Genomic DNA, 21646 nt, shown 5'->3' with positions numbered 1-21646 from the left:
CAGAGGAAAAAGTCATTGGTTCCTCCCATCCATTGATGATCTGCATAAGACTCAGTGTGTGGGAAGGGCTAGGAAGATAGTCAATGATCCCACTCACCCTCCCCTTGGAATGTACTTGTGCCTTTCCTTGGACAGATGGTATCACAGCTTACACTGCAAAACATTTAGACTGAACAGGAGCTTCTTCCCTCTATCCATAAGGCTGCTAAACTTGAATGCCATCCTTGACAGTGAATAATCAGATCAATATGCCATTTGCTGTGAAATATCATCTATAGTAATCACTCTAGCAAATTGCTTCAATAACTGGTACAGTTAGTCGAATTTCTTATGCTATTATTTCTTATGCTATTATTTCCTGATTGTGCAATACTCAGGAATGAGTCACTACTCTATACGTGTGCAGTCTGAACATCAGAATATATCATACTACAACTGATGAAGTGCAATATTCTAAGCAGTCACAATGTGAATTCATAATCTTTGCAGTACCTACTAGTATAATATTGTCTAATGTCTTCCTGTCCAGTTGTGGTAATGTATTGTGTTGTTAATATTTTTTAATTATTACTGTATATTTATTAGTGTTACCGTCATTCAGACTATGTGTTTCATTGTTATATCTTGCATGGGGACCAAAGCAATGTCATTTCATTCAGCTTGCACTGGTGTGTATGTCTGATCGACAATAAAGTTTACTTTGACTTTGACTTAGTGGGTTTAAGATATGTGTACGTATGAGTTATGGATGGATGTCGGCTCATAGGAAAACACTGCACTACAGCAAATGGTACACATTAAATGGTACACATTCCCAGTCCAGACCACTGGTCACTTTGAGACTGCAGAAAAAAAAACAATTAAATAAAGCTGACATTGTCTCAAAGGTTGAATCCACTTTAACCAAAAGTGAATTTGAGCAAATGATTTTTTGCATATATATATATATATATATATATATATATATATATATATATATATATATATATATATATATATATATATATATACCTTCCCCAAGATTGCAAAACAGCCTAGAAAATGCAGAATCTACTCTTGCCAAAAGTGCTTTTAGCATAATTGTTTTGGTCAAATCCATTTTTGTTTGAAGTAGATGCGACTAATCAACAGGGAACCATCCAATCTATGTGCCCAAATGAAAGCATTACAATTTATGCTTACATTAACAAATTCATTTTCCATCATTTCATAATAATTCCATCATTATCTTGTAAATTTCTGATGCATGATTACCTGCATGATTGTCACCTTCACACTACTACTTCTCTCCTCATATTAAACTCGCTCTTCGTCTCACTTATCCTCTCCAGGTAATCATATAACCCCAGAAATATAAAAGTTATCATTGTTATTATTATACCTCCATAGCAAAATGTCCAGCTGTACATAATTAAACACTTTCTTCAGTCATCATGATATCATGCACCATACATGTTCTGACCAATTTATCTTCAGATGTGGGTATGTACCATTTTTATAAGCCCACAAGACAGTGCAATCAAGCACATTGTTATGATCCTTCCAAAACATCTTCCATCACAGAGGGTATCTAAACTGATATCTTCCCCAAAAGAAGTTTATCACTATAATTAATCGCTCATACATTACTATTAGTCTCCAACAACAAGTCTGTATATTATAACCACAGAACTGTCACCCACAGCACTTCCTATAATGGTCATTCAATGCACAACTTTAGCAAAATATAAAACAAAAGTCCTATGGGTGTTACTGGTAAAGGATAGGAGTGTAAACAAAACAAACAAAAAAAAAATCCACACTCCCTAGAAGCTCTCTTCACCCTAGAGAATGTTGCCATTTGTGCAGTCACACTGAAACATGGTTTAAAACAGTGTGGAGCACACCGACAGTGCCAGGTTATAATGCCTTCCATGCATTTAGACTAGCTACTACACAGACAGGAGTTAAAGGTGGAGGTGTCTCGATTTACATTAAAAATAAATATACTTCAAGGCTGGTCAAACAGGACAATGTACTTAAGCTTCTCCAAGTAGAACTCAACATAGACAAAATCCAGTACCGCTTTCTTGCAAGCCCAACCCCCCACCCCCACCCGTGACCCAGGAAACCCATACAATGTATTTAAACTTACTGGAAACACTCACCATCCAACCCAATAACATATTCATGGATGACTTTAATTGCCCCGCTATTAACTTGAGTCATATATGACACCAAACATACAGGAGCGGAAATTCCTGGATTTTGTAAACACAAACTCCCTGTACCAGATTGTCAGTATACTGACCAAGGGTGCAAGCATACCGTATGTAGTCCTCACTAATATTGGGGAGTGCTGCACAGCCCCTAGTGTAATGTCTTCTCTAGTAAGAGCAGACTACAAAATGGTCTCCTTTGAAGTTAAAATAAAACCTGGAACCCCAGCTAACACTGGAATATGCAGGAACTACTTACTCTAAGATTAACTTCCTACTGTTAAGTGATAACCTGACAAAATTTCAAGTCCCCATAAACCCTGATATCACTGCTGTCTGCATGGAACTGTTCACAGAAACCCTATATAAACATGTTAATTACTGCATAGAGGTAGCTATACCCACCAGGAAGAACAAAACTAACTCAAAAAACAAGCCACCCTGGTGGACTCACAACAGTAGGCTGTATAACAGAAGGAAGAAAATCATAGCAAAAATTAGGAGGTACAACACTCATCAGGATGAAAGCACTCTCATCACACTAAACAAACAAATCCCAGAGGACAAATAAAGTGCACCAAAGCCAATCTGAGGTAAATTTGGCCTCCCAGACCAAGAACAACCACAGGGCATTCTTCAGCTATGTCAGCAATACATCAAGTTCCTATTTGAGGATAACAAGTCGTTGAAGAGAATACTATGTTATGAGGCAAGAGATAATATATCTGTTAGAACTACACCATTTGAGACTTTCCTGTGTAATAATTGCACATCTTGTGATGATATATCTGATGACAATACGTTTGTACATCTGGTTATGGACAGGTTTTTACTCCTAAATTGCATGCTGATTGCCTTAGCTAGAATTTAGTTTACCTTGCTATTTGCAAGGTATGTTCTCACTTCTATGTAGGCAAGATGACACACCCCATGAAAGAAAGGATTAAAGAACATATAAGTGAGATTCATAATGCGAGGGCTTCAAATGTGTTGGCTAGGCAGTTTTTGAGTAATGATAGTAGTCATATTTTTAAATTTATGGTTTTACAGCTGATTATTCCGAATAAAAGGATGGGTGATTTAGATAATCAAACTGAACTGAATTAATTAAGATGGATAGTAACATTGCAAGCCGACAAAGAATTCAGCTTAAATGTCTCTGTCCTTTTAAAGCCACTATTGAAGATTCAGCATTCAGCCAATTAAATAAAGATGTGTCAAAGCTGATAGGTCTGCACTATCTTCTTCTTTTCCCGGTCAGGGGTCGCCACAGCAGATCATCTGTCTGCTCATGATTGGCAGTGGAGTTTTATGGTGTTGAGTTGCCAGCCCGGCACCCAACCTTCCACAGAAGGCTCACACATGCACACATTCACACCTAGGGCCAATTTAGAGTGTCCAGTCCACCTACTGTATGTCTTTGGGAGGAAACCAGAGCACCTGGAGGAAACCCACGCAACCACAGGGAGGACATGCAGACTCCACACAGAAAGCACCCCAGCTGAGAATCGAACCGGAGAACCTCTTGCTGTGAGGTGGCAACGCTAACCACTGCACCACCATGGCCGCCCATAGGTCTGCACTATATAAACAGTACTATATAAACAGTAAAAAGGTGATTTTAAATTAGGTCTGATGAAGTGCTGATATGAAGCATGAAAGCACTTGTTCTTTTATATTATGTTTTAGACAAAGTAAAGCAGTTTATATTGAGGGCGGTTATGATGGTGCAGCGGTTAGTGTTGCTACCTCACAGCAATAAATTATCCAGTTCGATCCTTGACTGGGGTGCCTTCTGTGCGGAGTCTGCATGTCCTCCCTGTGGTCACATGGGTTTCCCAGTTTCCTCCTAAAGACATGCCGTAGGTGGATTGGACACTCTAAATTGGCCCTAGGCATGAGTGCGTGCATGTGTGTGCTTTCTGTGGAAGGTTGGGCACCAGGCTGGCAACTCGATACTGTAAAACTCCACTGCCAATCATGAGCGGACACATGATCTGTTGTGGTGACTTCTAACCGGGAAAAAGACAAAAAAATAATGCAGTTTATATTGACATGCCTCTTACATTTACTTGTGATCATTTTACTACAGTTCTTTCGGGTACAATGCTCTAAAAATATTTCTCTATAACCATTAAAGAAAATGTAAGATAGACTTCTGCAGTTATGCACTCACATATCTGTCAGTTTTGTTAACAGTAATTTAATGATTTCACTTCATTTGTTTAAGGTAAGTGGCATATACTTTTTATACACATTTAAAGAGTTTGACAGAATACCGCACTTGTATACTAACATGTATGTCATCACTGGATTCAGTAGTGTAATGAATGTGCACTATTGACTCACTTAAGTTTAACATAACATATAATGCAACCAGTTAAACCAATACTATTGTAGGGAACTGTGGTCATTACTTAACAGCAGACTCAACAAGCCTTGCTATTCCTCTTTCTAGCTGCCTTTTGTTATACCTTATTATTTTCCCGGCTATAAAGAGAAGACATAAGACGGTTCTTGTTCAATTGTATGTATATGTATCTATATGTATATATTTATATATATATATATATATATATATATATATATATATATATATATATATGGTTTACTATCATAAATTCGAAAATCAGAAAAAAATGTGTCTGTATTTTCGAATTTATACATCGGAAATGAACATTTCTGAATTAACCTAAAGTTGAAAACAGCTGTGTATTGTCGAAAATGTCGCTCGCGACATTTACGGCAATACACAGCACTCCCACCCGTCCCGTAACTACCTACCTACCTAGCCTAAACTCACAGTTATGCATGGGGGCAAGCGCCCCTGCATCCCCTAATGGGGCTGCGCACACCCCCTACCTTGATATTCCAACTCCGAGATCGCACTACAGTGAGGAAAGGGATGTATTTCCCTAACCACACTGTACCGCGATCCCCACATGAGCGAACGTTAGAATTGCGAATGCACAGTCCATTCGCAATGGTAACGTTCGCTCACATCACCTGCTGAAATATGAAGTATTCGAACATCTGTTGTTCGAATACTTCATAGCCGTGCAAGTGCACATCGGCATTGTGATAGTAAACCTATATATATATATATATATATATATATATATATATATATATATATATATATATATATATACACACAAAACAATGCATTCATTGCAGTACTTATTATTTTTTTAATTTGATTTACATATGAATGACTGAATTCTTATAGTGTGACAACCTTCCTTTTGCTGCAAGTCAAAAGAAAGTTATGCAATGTAGGTAGAAAGTTGTTATAAAAATATTATATACTGTGAATGTAACACTGTGTTCAGGTCAAAGTCATTCACACACAGGGAAATGTAGCAATTCATGGAAGTTTGTATTTTCTTTGCTGTATAAATGTGTGTGATTTGATGGATATTGCACATTAGTAATTTCTGAGTAAAGTATGTGCTGGTCACAATAACTAAAGCAGAAGAGGTGTTAAAAAAAATGGAGGACAAAGCTAAATCTATGCAAACAGTCCAGGATTTCTTGCAGGTACAGCCTCCCAGATTTAGCAGGAACTGGCCTACAAAAAATTGTTCCTTTCCAGTGTCAGATAGACCACAAAGCGGCAGATACAGATGCCCCAGAGGCAGATAACAGCCACAAGGCTCATACAGGCCTAAACAATGGGGTGCTTCTACCTCCAAGAGCAGAGAGGAAAAATCACAGCCATACAGAAAACAGTCTCAATGACTTTCCACTTCCAGCACCAAGCACTTATCTTTTGGCAGCCCCTTTGGGGGGAAAGCTAGCACTTTTTTCACAAAATTGGCACATGATCACCCAGGACAAATGGGTTCTAAATATAGTTTCACAAGGCTACAGGTTCCACTTTCACACCCTGCCAAGGCAAAACGGTATGCCAGACCTGCCACGCAATCAATGGGCAGAGGCACAAAAACAAGTTTCATCCCTCATGGACATGAGGGCCATTCAAAAAGTACCAGAACAAGAGCAGGGTCAAGGATTCTATTCAAGACTGTTCTTGGTACCCAGAAAAGACAAAGCCTGGAGACCAATACTGGACCTATCTATTCTAAACACATATCTGGATATTCCAAAATTCAAAATGTTGACTCTACAGCAGCTTCTGCCCATGTTGGGCAAGAAGGCTTGGCTTGTGACTTTAGATCTAAAAGAGGCATACCTGCATGTCCCAATCAGACAAACATGCAGAAGATACCCCAGATTCAAAGCTGGCTCAATGCACTACCAATTCTCTGCACTGCCCTTTGGCTTATCTACTGTGCCCAGGGTCTTCACAAAGTGCCTGGCACCAGTAATTGCATTTTGCAGACAAAGAGGAATACAAATATATCCTTACTTGGACGACTGCCTTATTCAAGCAGAGAACAAGGACATTCTACTACAGCATCTGGCGTTTGTAAAAAGATTACTGACAAATCTAGGGTACACAGTAAACGAGAAGAAATCAAAACTCGTACCCTCTCAAGAGATAATATTCCTGGGTGCAAGCTTAAATACAACTGCCCAGATGGTTTATCTCATGCCAGACACAGACAACTGACTACTTACTTCAAAATGTTGGCAACAAAGACCCAGTTATCTGCAAGAAAAATTCTGCAGGCCTTGGGTTTCATGGCATCCTGCATTCTGCTAATTCCATATGCAAGACTGCATATGAGGAAACTTCAATGGTATCTAAAAAGTGTTTGGACTCAACATTGCCACAGCCTGGAAACAATAATTACCCTCATTCCCTGCCTGCAACAGGAGTTTCGATGGTGGACAAAAGCCTGTCACCACAACACAGGACAGCCATTCACCTTACCCACAGCCAGGCAGACATTGACAACAGATGCATCAGATTACACCTGGGGGGCCTATATGGCAGGAAGATGTATTCAGGGCACATGGTCCGCAAGTCAAATGCATCTACATATCAATCAAAAAGAGATGCTAGCTGTTCAGAATGCCCTAACAGCCTTCAAGGATCAACTTCATCCAGGACAACTACTAATAAAGATCGACAATACTACAGTCATGTGGTACATAAACAAGCAGGGAGGCACACATTCCTACCCCCTCTGCAGGCTAGCCATGAACTTGTGGCACACAGCATTGACTTACCAAGTACATCTGCAAGCACAATTCCTGCCAGGAAGGAAAAATATTCTGACAGACGAACTAAGAAGAAACCTAATGGATCCCCAGGAGTGGAAATTGGATCCACAAGTCTTCAGCATGATAACAAGGACCTGGGGATGCCCGGACATAGACCTATTTTCCTCCCCTCACAACTACCAACTACAAAGATTCTACACAAGGACTTATCACGAGCAAGCATGGAAAGTGGATGCTCTATCTTTCAGCTGGAAAAATCTAACAGTATATGCCTTTCCTCCTCTGCCTCTCCTCCCCAAGGTACTCCTCAAGGTCAGACAAGAGAAACCAAAAATGATACTGATTGCCCCAGACTGGCCCCGCCAGCACTGGTACCCAATCCTAAAGAGCTTGTCTCACTGCCCAGCCTGGACATTACCTCAAATTCCTCACTTACTGATCCAACAAGACAGTCAGATACTGCACAGCCAGCTCAAAACCTTAAACCTGGCGGCATGGCAGATAATATAGCCTCTCAAGACACACCTCTCTCTAAAGCAGTGATGGATGTTATTTTGGAGGCCAGGAGGCCTAGCACCAGAAAATCTTATGCAGACAAATGGAAGAGATTCTGTGCTTGGAACCAAGCACAAGGTATTGACACGATTGTTCCAAATATTCCTCAGATTTTGCAATACTTAACTGAGATGCTGGATAAAGGCCTTTCCTTTTCATCAATTAAAATTCATGCCTCTGCCATTTCAGCTCATTACAACACAGAACCACCTATTTTCCTCATCCGTTACTAAGGCAGTACCTCAGAGGGGCCAAAAACATAAGACCTCCAAGGAGAGCACCAATACCTGCATGGGACCTCAACTATGTCTTGGAAAAACTCACACTGCCTCCGTTTGAGCCAGCCTCTGCAGTTGACATAAAATTCTTATCCTGGAAAACAGCTCTGCTCCTAGCAATAACCTCAGCTAGATGAGTCTCAGAGTTACAGGCACTGTGGCTGTGGAACCTTTTATCATTTTCCATCCTGACAGGGTTTCGCTGAGGACAAACCCTACATTTATGCCTAAGGTAGTGTCCAGTGTGGCCCTTAACCAAACAATTCATTTGCCTACTTTTTATCCAAACCCACAGGATAAGGGTGAGAGAATTCTGCATTCTTTGGATATTCACAGACAGCTACGCTTCTACATGGACAGAACTAAAGCTTTCAGAAAGACTGATCAACTTCTAGTGGCATATGCTGCAGCATCACAAGGAAAGCCTATCTCAAAACAGACTATTTCAAAGTGGATAGGCCATTGCATTCATTTCTGCTATTCACAGCATGGCAAATCAGTGCCTAAGGGCATTAGGCCACATTCAACCAGAGCAGCAGCCACTTCAGCAGCCTTCCTCAGAGGAATATCAACCAAAGACATCTTAGAGGCTGCAACTTGGAGTTCAGTGTATACCTTTACAAAGCACTATCACTTACCTCTCTACTCTAAATCCAGGGCAGTCTTTGCCACTGCCGTTCTGCAGGGCCTTATAGCCTCTCCTAATCCTATTTAGCTGCAGCCTCCCAACCTAAGCTTTGGGATTCAACCCAATTGTAATGACTGCAACAGTGAAACACGATGAACATAGTACAGTTGTGTACCTACCATAAATGTAGATGTTCAAGTGTATTCACTGTTGCAGTCCAGGTTACCCTCCCACCATCCCCTTTTTTCTTTGCTGGTACCTATCTGTACTTTTCTACTCAATGCAACCTATGTGGTGTATTTGCTTGTAGATGAAGGAAAAGTTGTTTTTTGTGCATGCATGCTTATTGGCATAATTTAGCCTACCATTTTAGGGGCACCTGACATCTAGGGCAAGAAAAACTGAAGAAAATGGCGTTGGCTGCATCTTTTATACCCCTGGCACACTGACATGAGGGAAGAGGCGACAGCAACCAACGCCAGACCTAGACTTTGGAACTCAGGCCAACTGCGGATAGCCTGCCAGCAGGATAACCTGATTGTAATGACTGCAACAGTGAATACACTCGAACATCTACATTTATGGTAGGTACACAACTGTACTTTTCATTTGCATTTATTCATAACATTCTGTTATTACATAACCATCATATATTTCTAAACAGATGCATTTTTGTGTGTACATATGTTTCTAACTTCCTTTGCATAAACATAATAGCATTGCAGATAATATTTGCAGTTACATATACCTTTCACAGAAAATATTTCTATTTATGCAAAATTATAATACTTTTTTCTATGTTGAATATGACACAATAAAATAGTAGCCCGTTAAAAAAATGTACTTACTACAGAACTCTGTCCTTCTCTCCACTACCGGGTCTACCCACTTGACCAGCTGGTCAGGCCTATACTTCTTCAAGACATCATGTCAGTGATGGCATTGTTGGCTGGAGTGGGTGGTACTTGTCAGAGATGCCAGGTATTCAGCCAACAGTTGCCAGATATCAATCATTTTCCAGGCTGCAGTTATTGTGCATGACTTAGTCTTTTCCTGATACGACTCCTTCAGAAGGACGCACATAATAAGGGTCTCTTTGTTGGGCCAGCTTGGAGCACAGCTTTGTGCCTTCACCAGGTGATGCATTGACATGAAGTTCCAAAATCAGAATAAAGAAAGTAAGAGCAGGGCTGTGGTTCAGATGTTCAGAACCACTCTCTCTTGGGTATGACATCACCTTAACCAAACACAGTTAAGTAGCAGGGGCAATACACTAGGTACTGATATCATTGGCAAGTCTGGTTTACCCAAAATTCCTCTGTCAGAATAATTTTTTCTTAAAGGAAGCCAGTCACATTTCATTTGCATGCTGGATAAAAAATGACATGTATTGAGTACTTGTTAGGTATATGATTTACACTTACTGCTGCTGGTGGTCATTGCATAAGGTGCCTTTTTGGAGTCTCTAACATAAATGTCAATAATATATGCCTCATGGAGTCTATCAGTAGTTATATCATTTTTGGGGGGACTATATATTACTATATGTGTTATGTACAAGTTTTAGGAACGTATGAGTTGTTTAAAGTGCTAAGGTTTGACAGATGATGTTACGTGGATAGGGATCACACTTATTGTTGCAAAGTATCATTCAGATAACTCCATTTTGCATTTTTTAACTATATTCTGATTTAGATTAGTCTAGGACCATTTCTTTGTTGCAGCAGTAAGCCTGGGACTGCTGAGCAATGCTGCAGACTGTGGAATTTTCTGCAGTGCATTCATGTCAGTCTGCACCTGTGCTCATGATTGTCCAAGACTGAAGTACACCCATACGTTGCTGTATATGTTTGCATATTATTATGATTCATACAGATAAATGAAAAAAGGCCTCATTTGCACAACACACATCTAAATGGCTCTGAATCTATGTGGAAAAGTTGAGTATCACCATATTAATTTGCTATTACTTGAGTTAGGCAGCATATGTTTTAGGATACTGCAGACTTCTTCAAGTAAGGAAATATTTTTAAAAATATTAAAATTTATTAAGAAATATTTCAAAATATGTGAAATTAGTAAGTTAAAGTTAGAAATATTGATTGTGTGTATGTGATATGCATATTATGTAGGCAAAGAATGAATAATTGCTATAATTATGTCATATAGATATTGGATTTTTGTGCAAAAGCATTGGAAATGAGTTGTGGTCACTGAAAATAATATATTTTTTTAATCATTTAGTGATCATGCATACATGGTAGAAATGCAGTCATTTAATTGGGAAGTTCTGCAGTGGTAAGGATATCAACATACATGTGTCTTTACTGGGAGATTTCTGAGTGACAGTGGCAAATAAAAAGTGGCAGTTTTATGAATACACAACGGTAGTAGAAAGTAAGAGAAGGTTGCATTTTGTCATAAAACTGATTGCTTTAATGACCTGAATGCATTGCAAGTAATTTATCACAATTTCACTGGGCTAGACTGAGATGTCTGTATATGATTTTGTGGTATGTATTAGCTAGCATTTTTATGAGAGTGGCAGGCACACTTGGCCAGTGTTATGTAGTTTAAAAGCTGATTGCATCAAAATGTTTTCATTGTGTAGCTGTGGCCCTTTTTTAACATCCAGTAATGATGAAAAGTAATGGATCAAAACAGAGAAAGGGTAACGTTAGCCATGAGGAAAACTTCATCCTCATGGCAGCCCTTAGGACATATGGGAAACTTCTATTTGATAAAGGGGTGCACACAACCTAAGAGTACCAAAGACTGCAATCAAGTAATTTTCAACATTAATGCAGTGGGTGTCAGAAGTTGAGCATTAGCACAGTCTAAGAAGAAGGCAAATGATATAACAGGATACACTAAAAGCAAGGCCAGGCAGAATGCAATTTCCCATACCACTGTGGGGGCGGGGGGGTCCAACAATTATTCAGTTAACACCAGATAAGGAATAATTTCTATCCATTCGTGGGGGTGACTATGACACAAGAGATGGTGGTACAAGTATAATCAGAGGTAGAATGAGCACTGGGTATTAACAATGTCTGCAGCAGCAACACTCTTCCGCTCATGAAGGTTGGTTTAGAAGCAGTAACATATATTTCTATATAAAACTGATCACATTAAACATGTGACAATTAATTATTAATAGGCAAACCTTGTACATCAGCACAGAATGGCAATGTAGGCAATGTGCATAGTAAGTATCTCAATCAACCCTTTATAAGCATACAATAATGCGTATGCTATTTCATTATTAGTAATGTTTTCAAGTAATTTTTTCAAGATCAGCATCACAAACAAACAGTTCCACTATACCAATAAATTTGGATGATACCAGAAGCAGAATGGCTGTTGATGATGACATTTATGAGGAAGCTTGATGAAAGTGACAGGTTATCCCCAAGGTTAATGGCAAGATCTCAGATCCTGCTACATGTCATTAACTCTGAAGGAAGTGACAGTGCATCACAAAGTCACACACATGGTGGCATTACACTCACCCTTATACAGGAGGAACAGCCATGAACCTTAATACATGTATCTCCGAACCTAGAGGAAAACATTCAGGATAATGTCAGACATTTAGAGGTAACAGGTTCCACATACACACCTTAACAAATGGGAGACAGGTGCAGGAATTTGTTACAGCTACCCCTGGAAACATGCCCAACAGGATATGCACAATGACAGTTTTAGGGCTCAGAGCACTGTCAAAGAGTGTCAGCTAAAAATGGTCAAAGTACTCTTGGGTGTGTGTGAGGATTTACATCACTACTTGGAAATAGCAGAGAGTAGGGATAATGCCACAATCACACAGATGCATAATATGGTTGCACACCAAGCATCACTAGCTACCTCCATTTGTACAATAATTAGGGCATACCAGAGTCAAGCTGGATTCAGTCTTACAAGGGGAACTGTAGGGAGAGATCACATGAGAATACAACTGCTTCTCAGGAAAATAATGTAAGTAGCCCTGGTGAAAAACACAACACATTTCATGCAGACCACATCAGTATTCATGTACAGCTAGCAGAACCTCTCATTTGAGATCACATTTCCTCACCACTATCAGATCAGTGCCAGCAAAATCACCTGCATCAAGTGGGTCATGACATCAAACCAAGTCACCTAACAGTTCTCATGGTAGCCTCTCTTCGAAATTACTGGCACCATTGCCTTATCTGTCTATAGGAGATGTGTCTGGTTTATTTGATCTTGAACTTCTGTGAATAATGTCCGACAATTCTGTAAGATAACAAAGAAATAATTGTGTGTGGGGGGCAACTTTGCAAATGTATGCATTTTATCCCTGCAGCCCTACTACATAAACCATCAAGGAAAGGTGAAAAAAACTATGATGTGTCATTTTAGTCATTAATAGCAGTAAGTATCCTGACATTTAAACTTACATACTACAATTTCACCTTCACCACTGTGCATTTTTATGTCTGTGAAGTCACACATTTTTGTGTATGATGACATAAAAATAATCTAATGTGCAGCACCATAACAAACAGAATTTGACAAGTGGTATAATAGAAAATATAGTATAATATGTTTTCATTCAATCACAATGCATTAACTTTTGTAAAACTGAAAGGTTGAGGACATTCAATACTTCCATACTTAATTAATGTACTACCGAAATTTTTTCATAAAAACAGAAAAAAAATATGATTATTATTTATATGATGCATTACGACATCACTGAACAGGAGAAAACAGTCAGGAATGCTCCGGTAAAGCCTCAAAGTATTATTGCTTTTTAATCCAATGTGCAATTTCGTTCAACTCCCTGGTTAAACTTCTTCAGATAAAAACAGTTCTCACAAACCATCTCATTTAAAAACACAAAGTTAAAAATCACATGTTCCAACAACACCTATCACAGTATTACAATAATTAAGAATATAATCAACACTTATCCACCCATAAGCAGCAACAATTAATGAACGGATGAATGAATCCTCACTTCTAGCTGAAATGATCTAAGTAAGATAGTCATAAGTATAAAAAACTTAGTTAAATGTGTTAATCACAAACCAAATACAGGTGCAAACTTTCAAGACATAATAAACGAAACATCCAACCCATAAATCATAAAAAGATACATTGATGTTCTGGTGAGATGTATCGAAAAAATATATATCAAATGCAGTTTGAATCAGTACACAACTCAAAAGCATATCACTGTAAAGGCATTGTAAAGGCGTTCCATACTAATGGAACGTTCAGGCAGTCTGCAACAGTCGTTTGTATCAAAAGTGAAAAATTGTTTTTCTTCATCATTTTTTATTTGAAAATGATTACCAAACGGACCAAAAGAAATGCTTCCACTCGTTTAATACATAAAACGAACCAACGTCATTCCATTCACTGGTTTCCTTTAAAACAGTTTAAAACCAAAAAAGCAAAAGAAGCCACAGTAACGTAAAGCGCTTTTCGTTTGGGTTTTACCCGAACTTCCTCAGACAACTTACTTAAAACTCAGTTCAATTTTAAATACTTTTCCTTAAAATGAACCAATCAGAGTAGCAACTTAATTTGCTTTCTTAGTGTAGCCCAATTTAAAGCGGAATTACTCATAATTCCTGAAGTGAGGAGTAGCTAATAAATAAATAAATAACTAGATGGTGTGCTCCTAAACAATAGTAACTAATACGCACACACTCACCTTATTTAATTTTTTCAAACTACGTCAACCTTATACCTTAAACTATTGTTAATTTACCTAACCCCACAAAAAGTACTCTATTGTCTTAATTATTATTATTCATTATTTTTTACTATCAGGCAAGTCTACTTCCTCCTGCATAATACCCCTGTGTTTCCTTTTTAAAATTATTTAATATTTAATATTGAATATTTGATATTTAATATTTAGTAGCAACTCATGTTCTTCTTGTTCCATTTCACCTAAGAGGCACCAACTACAGCAGAGAGGGAGACAGTTGGTTTGTGGGTGTCCGTGATGTCCCAAATGGAAATGTGTGTATCGACTGAACTAGTTACCAGCAAGTCTGGTTCATACCACGACCAATCTAAGTCACTGACAACTCTAGTATGGCCTTGCGATGATATATGAATCTCTCCATATCCATCCTTCTATTTGTAAAAATCAACACACTGGTACTAGAAGCTGCAAATGAAATACGAATACGTCTCATGAGGGTTCCACTGTACAATTCCAATGTCCCATTTGCTCTGTTTAGTATTGAAAAAACAAACCAACGCCAAACCCCTCAAAAAACTAATAAGTAATAAACCCTTAAGGGAAAATAACGCATTAGTTGTGCACCTTAAAAGGTTGTAGCAAGTTCTATACTATTATAGTTCAATAGTATTCTTCTAATTAAGTTTTAATTCCAATTCAACTAACCCCACCAGGGGTTACAAGCAGTTAAACTAACTCAATTTAAGGAAAATAAATGGGTGAGGGGAGGGCGAGGGGAAGGTAGTGTATTAATAAACAATGATGATTAATAAAAAATTATAAGTTTCTAATAATTAGTAATTAAAATTATCTACTTAGATTCCTTAGTTTTAATATACAAGCAATGGAACAGGTTTCATTTAATCCTGGTTCCATACACGCATCCAATCTAAGTTGCCAATTAAGTTCACTCCTTTCCAATGTCAATTTGAGCAAGCTGTCCGGTACTCGAAACACTCCCTTCATGACTGGGTCTGTTTGTGAAATTATCTTAAACTTAAAAGAATGGCCTATGTGCAGTTCACAGTGGCGGGCTAACGCGTTGTTGAAATTCTTCCTAATAATAGTGTAATTCTGCTCATAAATACGGTCTTTCAGCTTACGGTCGGTCTTCCCGACGTAAAAAGCTTTACATCCCTGGCATTCAGCCAAGTATACTACACTCTTGGTGTCACAATTGTAAGTCCCTTTGATGTAAAAAGTTTCGTTCCTTATTCTAAATTTATTCTCACAGTCAATATAAGCACATTGTTTACAAGACCCGCATTTTCGGGTACCCCCCATTATTTTCACTGTACTCCTGTAACCCTTTTCTAAAATCTGTTTCAAGTTGGAACCCCGTTTAAAACTAATAATAGGGTTCTCCCCTATTTTAGCAAAAATGTCCTTATTCAAAGACAAATAAAACCAAAGTTTTCTAATCACTTTCTGTATGTCAGAGGCTACCGGGGTATAAGTAAAGGTAAAAGCCAGTGTATAGTTGTTGATATTTTTAGTTTGTTTCACCTCTATACTCCCTCTCACTGGGCCATACGACATAAACCCTTTTGGCTCCTGTACAGTAAACATTATTTCAGTAGGACTCGGGTTCTCAGTTCTTACTATAGATTGATTCAGAATTGGTTTATAAAGAATTAGTTTATAAAAACCTGTTAAACGCTTCCTTGTTACTTCCTTCAGGATACAACCTAGGAAGTTCTCTGGGTAACCCCTATGCAAAAATATATTGTGCAAGAGTTTACATTCTGTTTCAAACTCATCCTCAGTAGTGGTCATCCTTGCGGCTCGCACAAACTGACCCTTGACCACAGACTTTTTCTGGTGTAAAGGGTGGTCACTGGTGAAATGTAAAAATGAGTTTGAAAATGTGTTTTTTCTATAAATCCTAGCAGTGTATCTCCTGTTTGGGACATCCTTATATAAATCAATATCCAAAAAATTGATCCTATGTTCCTGAAAATTCTGGGTAAATCTAAGGAAGGTAGTTGATTGGTTTAAAAAGGTCACTAGTTCGTCTGCCATAAGTTTTCCCCCTTCCAACATTATAAAAATGTCGTCCAAAAACCTCTTGTAGACTCTCACCACCCCAAACAGCGTATTAGGGAACACAAAACTGGTTTCCCAATAGGCCATCACCATATTAGCAAAACTAGCCCCTACCGGGGAGCCCATAGCCACTCCGATTTTTTGAAGAAAGAGCTTGTTGTTAAATTGTAAATAGTTGTTTTGTAAGTTGATGTCCAACAGTTGCTCAATTAAAAGGACTTCGTCCTCAGGGGCCCCTTTTAACCTCATAAACTCCACCACCCATTCTACCCCCGTCTGGTGTGGTATACTTGAATACAAGTCACAGACGTCTACCGTGAGAAAGTTACTTTCCTCGTTAAATAATACAAGGTTAATTTCTTCCAGAAGGACCACGAGTCTTTACAAATTTGCTTTTCACCTCCCAAGTACTTCTTCAAAATCGTGTCTGCTACCTTTGCACAAGGATAGGTGATGGACTGTCTCCCATCCACCAATGCTCTAAACGGGGAGTCCAACAAGTTCTTATGAATCTTAGGTATTCCAAATAGTTGGAGAATTCTTGGGGCCAACATGGTGAGATAATAATTCGTCTGACTATCTGTTAGCCCATTTATAAATAAATCACCTAAGAACATCTTAATCCTGTTGTGTGCACTATTCATTTGGTTAATACTCACTTCCTCATAAGTATCCTTCTCCAACAATAATAGTATCCTATTTGTGTAATCATCCCTATACATCACCACTAAGCCCCCTCCTTTGTCTGGCTTCATTGTTCTAATCGGAAGTTTGCAAAAAGCTCTCAAAAATTGCCTCTCATGGTGTGTCATGTTACCCTCCTTCCTTAGTTGGTTATAATTTTGAATTACTGACCTAAGCTCATGATCACATAAAAACTCAAATAACCCCATAGTAGGGTGTACTGGTGGGTTATAAATACTAGCCACCCTCAATTCATTATTACTATAGGAGGAATCACCCATCAAAACAGTCAAATTGAGTTTACAAATGAAGAGCTTAAAGTCAATAAGCAGTTCGGAAAGGTCACATCTCCCCGTAGGTACAAAGGTAAACCCTTTTGCCAAAAATTCGACCAGTTCAGGTTCAATGTAAAAGTGAGTGTAGTTGAAAATCTTGAAGTCACCCTCTTTATTCAGAACCAGCTTATAAGGTGCAGAACCTAGTTCATGTTGCTGCGGGTGTTGTACCTCCTTATTGGTTGGTAGTAAGAGTTCACAGTCCAGTTGCTTCCCCCATTCCCCCTCCCCCTGTAGTTTTTTTGTTGTTGTTGTTGCTTGTGCCCAGTTTGTTCCCGTTGGTTCCCCTGGTTAAAATTACAGTCATAACTCGGTCATGTCATTGGGTGAACCATACTCACAGTTACCCCCTCATTGTCACCAAGGGCCATGGGCTGATTAATAAAGTTAGAACTATTAGGCTCATCACAGTCCGCAGAAGGGTCGTCCCTCCCAGAAGCCCTCGCATCCGGTCCTTCGCCTTGATGGAAACCCTGGTTGTGTCCAGGTACCAGTTGCTGCCCCCCATCAAAAAACTTTTGTGAAATGGGTGGTTTACGGTAAGCATAACCCCCCTTATATGCTTTTAAGTCCCTCTGTAATTTGTTAAGCTTTCCAACCTTCAATTTCTCCAACTGTTGGGCAATGGTAATGAAAGTTCTATTGTAATCATACTGGTACTGGTAAAACAACCTGTCTGTTTTAATACCGTTTTCCAATGTCGGCGTTTCCTCAGTTAATTGGTTGATCGTACTTTGATAGTGCTTAATCATTAGGCCTAAAAGTTCCAAACCTTGTCTATTGAAGAGCTCAACTAGCTCCTTGTGGAACTGCGAGCCCTCAATCAAGCCTGTGGGGTAGATGCAATGTCTCAAACCTTTGGGAACAATCTGGTCCTTAATACATCTGTTAAGGTAATTGGTCTCCAACTGCAATTTTTTAATTTTAAAAAGTTTAAAGTCAAAACTTTTAAGTTTTTCAACAAACCCCTCCTCACTTTGGTTGTTCCTGAAATTATTTTCTTTAGAGTGGTGTTTATCTAAATTCAGTTTGTCATTTAACCAACAAGAAATGTCATAATTAGCACAAACCTGGGGGTCTGGAGTGCCCTTTGCGTGGTTATTGTCGCCTGAATTAAAACCCCGTTGTAGTCCACCTTCCACGCTACCAGTTTCTTGTCTCGCATTATCCTGTGGTTGTAAATGCTGCAGAGAACCTTGACCCAGCCCCTCTTATAATCAATTCCTTGGCCAGCCGTATTTAATGCAACCGTACGTTCTTGCTATGTAGTGACCAAATCCACCTTTGCGGTCAGTTTGTCCAATCGCTCACTCATCAATTCCAGTAACTGAGTTAGGTTACCCTTTTCAGTCACGTCACTCGAAGTGGAGTCATCCATCCCTTAGTAACCGTCGGTATCCAAATCGAACCAAAACTTCAAAAAACCAGGAAATGACAACAAACCAACGCTGAAAATGATTACCAAATGGACCAAAAGAAATGCTTCCACTCATTTAATACATAAAACGAACAAACGTCATTCCATTCACTGGTTTCCTTTAAAACAGTTTAAAACCAAAAAAGCAAAAGAAGCCACAGTAACGTAAAGCGCTTTTCGTTTGGGTTTTACCCAAACTTCCTCAGACAACTTACTTAAAACTCAGTTCAATTTTAAATACTTTTCCTTAAAATGAACCAATCAGAGTAGCAACTTAATTCGCTTTCTTAGTGTAGCCCAATTTAAAGCGGAATTACTCATAATTCCCTAAGTGAGGAGTAGCTAATAAATAAATAAATAAATAAATAAATAGATGGTGTGCTCCTAAACAATAGTAACTAATACGCACACACTCACCTTATTTAATTAACCTTGTATTATTTAATGAGGAAAGTAACTTTCTCACGGTAGACGTCTGTGACTTGTATTCAAGTATACCACACCAGATGGAGGTAGAATGGGTGGTGGAGTTTATGAGGTTAAAAGGGGCCCCTAAGGACGAAGTCCTTTTAATTGTGCAACTGTTGGACATCACCTTACAAAACAACTATTTACAATTTAAAAACAAGCTCTTTCTTCAAAAAATCGGAGTGGCTATGGGCTCCCCGGTAGGGGCTAGTTTTGCTAATATGGTGATGGCCTATTGGGAAACCAATTTTGTGTTCCCTAACGTGCTGTTTGGGGTGGTGAGAGTCTACAAGAGGTTTTTGGACGACATTTTTATAATGTTGGAAGGGGGAAAACTTATGGCAAATGAACTAGTGACCTTTTTAAACCAATCAACTATCTTCCTTAGGTTTACTCAGAATTTTCAGAAACATAGGATCAATTTTTTGGATATTGATTTATATAAGGATGTCCCGAACAGGAGATACACTGCTAGGATTTATAGAAAAAACACATTTTCAAACTCATTTTTACATTTCACCAGTGACCACCCTTTACACCAGAAAAAGTCTGTGGTCAAGGGTCAGTTTGTGCGAGCCGCAAGGATGACCACTACTGAGGATGAGTTTGAAACAGAATGTAAACTCTTGAACAATATGTTTTTGCATAGGGGTTACCTTGAGAACTTCCTAGGTTGTATCCTGAAGGAAGTAACAAGGAAACGTTTAACAGGTTTTTATAAACCAATTCTTTATAAACCAATTCTGAATCAATCTAGAGTAAGAACTGAGAACCCAAGTCCTACTGAAATAATGTTTACTGTACAGGAGCGAAAAGGGATTATGTTGCATGGCCCAGTGAGAGGGAGTATAGAGGTGAAACAAACTAAAAATATCAACAACTATTCATTGTTTTTTACCTTTACTTATAGCCCGGTAGCCTATGACATACAGAAAGTGATTAGAAAACTTTGGTTTTATTTGTCTTTGAATAAGGACATTTTTGCTAAAATAGGGGAGAACCCTATTATTAGTTTTAAACGGGGTTCCAACTTGAAACAGATTTTAGAAAAGGGTTACAGGAGTACAGTGAAAACAATGGGGGGTACCCGAAAATGCGGGTCTTGTAAACAATGTGCTTATATTGACTGTGAGAATAAATTTAGAATAACGAATGAAACTTTTTACATCAAAGGGACTTACAATTGTGACACCAAGAGTGTAGTCTACTTGGCTGAATGCCAGGGATGTAAAGCTTTTTACGTCGGGAAGACCAACCAGAAGCTGAAAGACCGTATTTATGAGCACAATTACGCTATTATTAGGAAGAATTTAAACAACGCATTAGCCCACCACTGTGAACTGCACGTAGGCCATTCTTTTAAGTTTAAGATAATTTCACAAACAGACCCAGTCATGAAGGGAGGGTTTCGAGTACCGGACAGCTTGCTCAAATTGACATTGGAAAGGAGTGAACTTAATTGGCAACTTAGATTGGATGCATATATGGAACCAGGATTAAATGAAGCCTGTTCCATTGCTTGTATAATAAAACTAAGGAATCTAAGTAGATAATTTTAATTACTAATTATTAGAAACTTATAATTTTTTATTAATCATCATTGTTTATTAATACACTACCCCCCCCTCACCCATTTATTTTCCTTAAATCGAGTTAGTTTAACCGCTTGTAACCCCTGGTGGGGTTAGTTGAATTGGAATTAAAACTTAATTAGGAGAATACTATTGAACTATAATAGTATAGAACTTGCTACAACCTTTTAAGATGCACAACTAATGCGTTATTTTCCCTTAAGGGTTTATTACTTATTAGTTTTTTGAGGGGTTTGGCGTTGGTTTGATTTTTTAATACTAAACAGAGCAAATGGGACATTGGAATTGTACAGTGGAACCCTCATGAGACGTACTCGTATTTCATTTGCAGCTTCTAGTACCAGCGTGTTGATTTTTACAAATGGAAGGACGGATATGGAGAGATTCATATATCATCGCAAGGCCATACTAGAGTTGTCAGTGACTTAGATTGGTCGTGGTATGAACCAGACTTGCTGGTAACTAGTTCAGTCGATACACACATTTCCATTTGGGACATCACGGACACCCGCAAACCAACTGTCTCCCTCTCTGCTGTAGTTGGTGCCTCTTAGGTGAAACGGAACAAGAAGAACATGAGTTGC

The 21646-nt window shown here is 38.6% G+C and overlaps 1 protein-coding gene across 1 annotated transcript in view; it reads left to right on the top strand.

The window, feature by feature from the left end:
• The window catches only part of SCARF2 (scavenger receptor class F member 2), a 1458836-nt gene that overhangs the window by 1353701 nt on the left and 83489 nt on the right, over positions 1-21646 (top strand). The gene's annotated exons all lie outside the window — the stretch shown is intronic.

Source organism: Protopterus annectens, chromosome 4.part0 (genome assembly GCF_019279795.1).
Source record: "Protopterus annectens isolate FY-2018-M chromosome 4.part0, PAN1.0, whole genome shotgun sequence".
NCBI classification, from domain to species: Eukaryota; Metazoa; Chordata; order Ceratodontiformes; family Protopteridae; genus Protopterus; species Protopterus annectens.
Note: the sequence above shows the minus strand (reverse complement) of the source record. Positions and strands in the feature narration are given on the sequence as shown.